Raw genomic sequence first — 7,505 nt, forward strand, 5'->3', positions numbered from 1 at the left:
CCCTGAGAACTCCTTCTTGCTGTCACAGGCTAGGTTGTCTGGATTCTCATAAAGCTTTTTTTCTTTTCTATCTGAAACAGAACTGAAATTTGATAGCAATGAGAAACGCATGAAGGCAATGAAAAACATTGTGCAACATTTCTCTCCAAATGGGACTACACCTTGTCTACCTAGCTTTGATGATAAAATTCCTGCTATTCTAACTGAAGTTAAACAAGAAACATCAAGGGTTTTGCTTAAAATGAAAACAGCAGCATCTTTTTTTTTAACAGTGATCTTTACTGTGAAAACCAAATTAATTTTGACCATATTTATATACTTGTAACAAAATACACAAACTAAAAAATGTCAAGGCTTTAAAAAAGTTAGCATGAATGTTTTGAAAAGCTGTAGTGATAATATAATCTGCAGCTGGGGAGGCTGGAGCCATACTGTTTGATAGGCCCTATCTTATGATATCCAATATTAAGCTAAGTAAAATGATATGACTGGATGGCCTAACTAAATTTAGTAGTCTGGTGAATTGCCACTCTACTAAATTTAGTCAGCCTATAATGGGCATTAGATATCTACAGCCCAAAAGATAAAATCTGTCTTGCTTTTTTAGACTCCCAGCAAATGCACAATATACAACGTTGCACTACTAAGAAATAAGGAAATCTGCAAGGGAAAGCATGAGAAGGGGGAACCAGGACCTTAAGGAACACAGAAGGAACTGGGTTGTGTCAATCCACATCCTTATGCTCAACATTACCCAGTAGCAGACAAAGGGCCATGGGTGCTCCCCAGATATGTGACCCGAAGGAGAGGAGGACGAGGAGGACACGGAAGAGGAGGAGGAGGAAGAGGAGGAGTCTCTAGACACCCTAATGCTCCTCACTATAAAACTGCCACTCCAAGTGTAATTTTGTGTTGGAGCCATGGGAAGAACACAGGTTACAAGTGGGAGTTTGGCTCTCTGAGCCTTGCTGCTCTTAAAAAATATATGCTGGCTCTGGTTTCATACCATTCCTTTTATATTTTCCATTTTGGGCTTTGTAATCCTGATGGTAGACAGGGAAGTACATTTCTACATAGATTTCCATGCATCTGTGAGCCAGCTTTACAGCTAGGAAAACTGCTAAGTCACTTTTCTCAAAACCATATTTGAGGTGTTACACAGCTCCTGCTGTTGAAGGGGATTTCTTCTCAGTCCATGTGTGCTGTGACCTCTCTACTGGTGTGAAACCATGTAGGACACATTTTCTTATTAAATGTGAAATCTAATAAGGCTAGAAGCTTTTAAAATTTCTGTTATTAACAACTAGAAAATAGTAATTGGACATGAAAAGGAATCACCATAACATTATTCTCAAAAAGAGTTGCATACTTCTGTCCTCATATAAAAAGCTATTGGATGCCCCATGAACTCAGTGATACTTTTTAGTTACAGACAAGAAATGGTGGCCTTGTCCTCACTTCAGTTCCCAGAGCAGCAACAGAGACATAGACATGATATTCAGGAGGTTCTGCAGATCTAGCTTTATACTGAAGGTTGGATATCATAAACTGTAAGTGAGCTTTGATCCCCTCCCTAGAACAGGCAAATTTAACCTGTCTGAAGTTCTATATGCATCATTCTCTGCAAGAAGCAGTTTTATTGATCATACTGGGTGTACATGTTCAGCAGTCAGAGACTGGCTTTAAAGAATAACATATCTCAGAATAATCAATATAGAAACTTCTTATTTCCTTAACCGTTTACACTAAAAGGGAACAAATAGCTCCTTGGAAAAATGTGTTGTCCTTTTGGCAGGGGAGGATGGGAAGCTTCTAAAATAATAGCTGAGAAGTAGGTATGAAAATAAGATCATTACAGCTATTATCTCTATGTTCTACATCCATGTAGGCACAGTGTTTCGGAAACAAGAGAAAGGAGAGGGGCAGGGTCTCAAATTCTCATCCAATTTTCAGTCAGAATCTGCCCTCTTTCAAGATTTTAAACTCTGAGTTCCCAATAAATGGTTGTGGCAAATGAGATCACTGTCTCTGAGTTCCCTCCTCAGAGCTTTTGGAAAGATTGGCCATTTGACCCCAGTTGCATTTGGAGGTTGTGTAGGGCTCATACACACAGGACTATCACAGATATCATGAAGTGCACCCCTACCAATGCCCCCATTGAGGTGCCAGCTCACCCCTGCCTCAGAGGGGCTGTCACAGAGGAATCCTATCAGCCACCTGAGAATCCAGCCACAGTATCTAAATACACCAGGAACCAGGGTGTCCTAGTTCTGCTGCTCACACAGTAACTTGTTTTTCTTTTTATAATTATGTCTTAATCATTCTTTATGCTGAAATAATCATAACATATTTACAACCAGACTCTATTTTAATTTTTGTCTTCAGATCACTTTCTATGTGGCCTCATACTGCCATTCTCAGCCCAAATGACACCCTTCCTATCAAAGCCAATTTGGATTTATTTTCTCAAACACAAGTTTGCAAGGTATTTCTATCAAATGATTTACTCAAGTTCAGATGCTGCAAATAGATCTGCTGGTGTAAAGAAGCAGAGCAGCAATTCTGGATCTGACCCAGAATGTACTGGGTTTCTCATTGGTGTATTTTGAAACTCTATAATGAAACCTCATTTGTGTAGCATGGCTTCATAACCCAAAAAATGTGATGCTTGGCTTCATAACCCAACAGACATGTTGCTTGCCTGCTCACTCCAGTTGTGCTTCTTGCTTTTAGTACAGACGAGTACTTATTGGCAGGTAATCACTGGCATCTTTTTTCCAAACATCATTAGGTTTTTTTGTGGCTGTTGTTGCCTTTTTTTTTTTTCTCTGATATAACTTTTTCCTCATCTGCCATGGGTAAATATTTAGAAAAATCCATTAGCTTCTCGTTGTTCTTTGGATGAGTTTCATCTAGATTTGCTCATTTACACATATTTGTGTTTTACAAGTTCTTTCCCCCTCACTTTTTAATCAACCCCCTGTTTTCACAAGGCCTCCACTTCTTCCTAATTGTCAGTCCTTATTATTTTTGTTCAGGACTGATTTTTTTTTCTTTAAAAAAAAGCAGCTCTGATGCTCATCCATTTTAAAATCATAATTAACTTCATCTCCTTCCTCATTTGCTAATGGGTCTATTTTCTCTCCAGTATTTCCTTTTCCCCTGGTACACTCATAAAGTCTCTCTTGTTTCTCTTTTCCCCTTTGGCTAACTTTAACTCATTCTGCCTTAAGTTGGGGAAAGGGAGACCTTCACAACACAGTGCTCAGAACTTCCACACCATTTTATACTTTGAAAGTCTTTTGCGGATGTCAACTCATTAACTGTCATAACATGACAGTGAGATAGAGAAGTATTTACAGCTTTGTTTAGGTAAGGAAAAGGAAGGGGAGGTCCTGCATAATCGATGCTGACTGCAGAGGGGCTGCTCCAAGGGCCAAAACTCCTGTCCATGTGTCCAGGCAAGTAGACAATTAAGCCTGGTGGTGGGCACAGCACCATCAACAGCAAAGCTAGAAAGCTGAGCTCAGGGAAGGGAGTGAAAACCTCGCTTTCAGCTGCCTTTATTTTAGTTTATTTTTTAGGTGAAGATTCCACAGAGGTTACCCACCTATGTTTCTGTTCAGTTCTGCTGGTCAGATGCTCCTTCACAATATTAGTACATCTGGCCAAAAAACACCAAGGGTGAAAGCAGTGCAAGTATATGCCTAGAGGGTATTTTTAAAAAAGTTGTCGCTTTATACAAGCACCCAACAAACATCTTTACTCTTTGATAGCCACTACTCTTAAAAAAACAATTTCAAAACCATACGTTCAAGGTGCTTGAATTAAGACTTAATTCAGTGCCCATTTCACAGAGGGGCATATCATGGGTTAGGCTTATTTTCGCATGCAAATATGCCAGCCTGGGTTTCCTGTAATTTCCTTTAGTTTTGTTATACCCACACAGCAATGCACAGGATTCTCACAGTGTTTCTTAGCATGTGATCCATGGATCACTGGTGGACTATAAGAAATCAAGTATATGAAAAAACTGCACAATTTCCAAGGAAGACCAAAAGCCTAAGCCATGCAAGCACGTTCCACAGTGAGCAAACGAAGTGAAGGGTGTGGAATCAAATTAACAAATGAGCAATCAAACCTATCTGAAATTTTTGTTGGTTTCCAAATGAAAAGCACTGCGGTTAGGCACACAAGACAGCCTGGGGATATTTCTGTCATGATCTAAAAAGTTAAATGGTTTTCATGAGATTCTTCTTCTAAGCTGATGTCAGCAACATCCTCATCACCCTTGCTTGAACTGTGGTGCATCACAACACTGCTCCCTAGAGCTTATTGCAATCCTGCCCCATACAATAGCTGACCACAGGGATCCTTACTGAGCTCTCTGAGGAGTCCTCTCCCTTCCCGTTCTGTCCACACTGCCCTCCATGCCCACCATGCCTCTTTCACAGGCACAGCCCCCTCCCAGGGGCTTCCAGAGGACAAAGCTGGGGCTGTGCTGCAATTTATGGGACTGTCAACCAGATGAGGTCCAGAGCTGTGATCTTCCTCTCTCCTGGGACTCTTCCCAGGGTGGGAAGTGAGATGTGATGGTCTAGTTCCTTCACCTCCAGTGTATTTTCAAGAAAAGGTCCTGGATCCCCATTTGTATGCGGGTGTGTGTATTTAGGGGAAAGCATGGGAAGCATCCAACCCCTAAAAGTGACTTGCAGGAGAGGCTCAGCACCTAGCCTGCTTAGCACTCCCAAATTGTGCTGGCTAACTACCCAGTTCAGATGTTTATGGAGGTTTCTTTCTGAGGGCTGAAAGTTTGGATCTGTGCTTCTAGTTCAAGTCCTCTCACAAATTTGAAGAATAAGCTTGTAAAGTCCAGCATCTTCCAAATTGCCCCATATAAGTCACTACTGAAACCACATCCGAATGGCTCCCCCCCCACCATACCTTCCACAGAAATGACCCAAACTTTGTCAGGTTCACGTGTCCCTAGAGATGATCTCATTTCACTGCTTCAAAAGAGCTTTGGTCTGCACAGCCTGTAGCAGCAAATTTACACTTCAAAAAGCAGACAGCTTTTTCCACATCTTATTCACTTAATGGGTGAGAATGTAAAATTAGTTCCGTTGCTGATGAGGACCTTGAGCCAAATGAAAAGTGTTCATTTGTCAGCACAGACTTACAGCCTAAAACATGATTATATAGCTAATCCAATAATGGATTTTGATGCTGAGCATTTATTTATATACAAAATGTCTTGTTATCTGTTGATAATCAGGCTCTACAATTTACTCTCTTTTGTGTTATTAGCCATAGCAACATCTTCCAGACATATTACATTTGTGTGTCAACATATAAACACACACACAACCTTCCTGACCCAAATGCTCTCTTTGCCTATTTTCCTTGAGACAGCACTGGAATTTGAGCTTTTTTCAGTTTAAAATATTAGTAGGAAATTAATCATTTTGGACTGAGAACCTCTCTGCATCTTAGAAGTCTTAATAGATTAACATTTGAAACATAAATTTTGTTTCCTTATCTATAACGTCATATGAACTGATTTACTCTTTTTCTGCCTGATGTGAGTACCAGTACCTAATTACCTCAGATATAAATTTGTAAACCTCAAATGGTCCCTGTCCTAAAGTATTCTATGTCCTAACATCAGATGCTATATTAGACTTTGCTAACTGTACGAACTCGGTTATTTGATGGCTGAACAGATCCACCTTTCACAGAAAAGTAAGTAAAACATGTTAAGGTCAATATCAGGCATCGATCCCACATCAGGTACATTAAAATCAATCAGAAAACCAGAAAGCTGTTTGCATATCCTTTTTCAACTTTCTCACTAATTGCTGTTGCTACCTGATACTCCTGCAGTTGTGTGAATGACTGTGACTATCTAACATTGAAGTACTGGGACAGTTTACTACTCATTTAAATACAGATACATAAAATTCAAATATTTAAAATGGGGAGACATTTTAATAGCTATGCTGCAGTAACATTCACCAGATATTTAAAAAAAAAAAAAAAAAAAGTCTGTGGGAAAGTAAAATCACTCCAGTATTAAACTGGGAGTTAATTGCAAATGTGGGGCACACCTGCAAACTCTGCGAACAATCCTGCAACACCACACAAGTGCTAAAGGATAGCTCTGCCTGCGGAAACACCCAGGAACACCTCTGGAGGTTGGATGAAGTCTTTTCTAAATTTGGCAGTCAGGAACAGTTTAAAAGTAAAGTAATTAAGTAAAATTTACCCCAAAGGATACTGCAAACCAAGGGTGCAGGTGAGATGATGTATGAGCCAAACTCGAGCTGTACCACTGCCTCTCCTACAAGCAGGATCAGGCCTCCCTGTGTGTTTTTGTTTAGCTGAAATTTAGTCTACAATAAATACTTATATATTGCTGCAACATGATGTTTTATTGGGCTGCGCTAGTTTACTAAAAACAGCAGGCTGGTAATAGCAGTGCTTGTGGTTCTGCCTGTAATTCATTTGTGGATGGTAATGCACAGGGAGAGATATGATACAAGATAATAAGGCAAATTAAAAAAACTACTAAACTCAGTACTGGCAATATACAGTATATTAGGACCATGTTCAGACAGGCTGATTCTTTGGATATTTTTTTGTTTTACCTTGGCAAGGTAGCTCATTAGATATTTGCTTGAGTAAAGAATAAATGAATATAGCATACATTATGTCCTCACTTTAGTTGCAGAAACAAATATTTCCTGTACCTGCCAATGTAATCTTCAGAGTTTTCGTTATATAAAACACCTCAAGAAAAATGCACCTTGGTAAGATTTACACTTTATTACTCTAATGATTCTACAAACACTGCCACAATGTGATGAAAGGCAAAGCAGTCCTGATCTGATTGAGAGCTAATAAAAATCAGTACTGAAAACTGAAAATAGCACCCTTATCATCTTTCTTTCATTTAGACCTGATTACTAGGGGATTATAATGCAATCACAGCTATGTGTGAGAGGTAGCTATGGGAACCAGTTTTAACTGTTTATCTAGCCAAAGATCTTAATTTAAGTTTGAACACTCTGATTCATTTATATGTAAGACACCAAGGAGACAAAATGCAGAAGAAACAGATGCTCACTTGTTCTTTCCATTTAACTTCATATGCTACCAGCCAATTTGTCTTTCAGGGACAAAATTAATTTCTGATAACAATGTGAGCAAGTAATAAACTAGGAGTTCCTGTCCTGGGAAACTTGTTAAGGCCATGTAATGTTCTGGAGTTATTTAGAAAAAAACAATTTGCTCATAGACTTGCAGGGACATCTGTAACAGAGTTTTCTTTGTCCCTGCACTGTTACTCATTTCTGGGGGCTTTATGACACCTTTTCCAGAGGCTGATTTGAAAAAGTTCAAAAGGAAATATATTGCCCATTATTTCTTTCCTGTGGGGTATTTTCTTTTTCTTAGTCTGTTCCCTTTTTGTCCCCTTCATATTCACAAATCATGCAAACCTCAAC

Source organism: Corvus moneduloides, chromosome 9 (assembly GCF_009650955.1).
Source record: "Corvus moneduloides isolate bCorMon1 chromosome 9, bCorMon1.pri, whole genome shotgun sequence".
NCBI classification, from domain to species: Eukaryota; Metazoa; Chordata; class Aves; order Passeriformes; family Corvidae; genus Corvus; species Corvus moneduloides.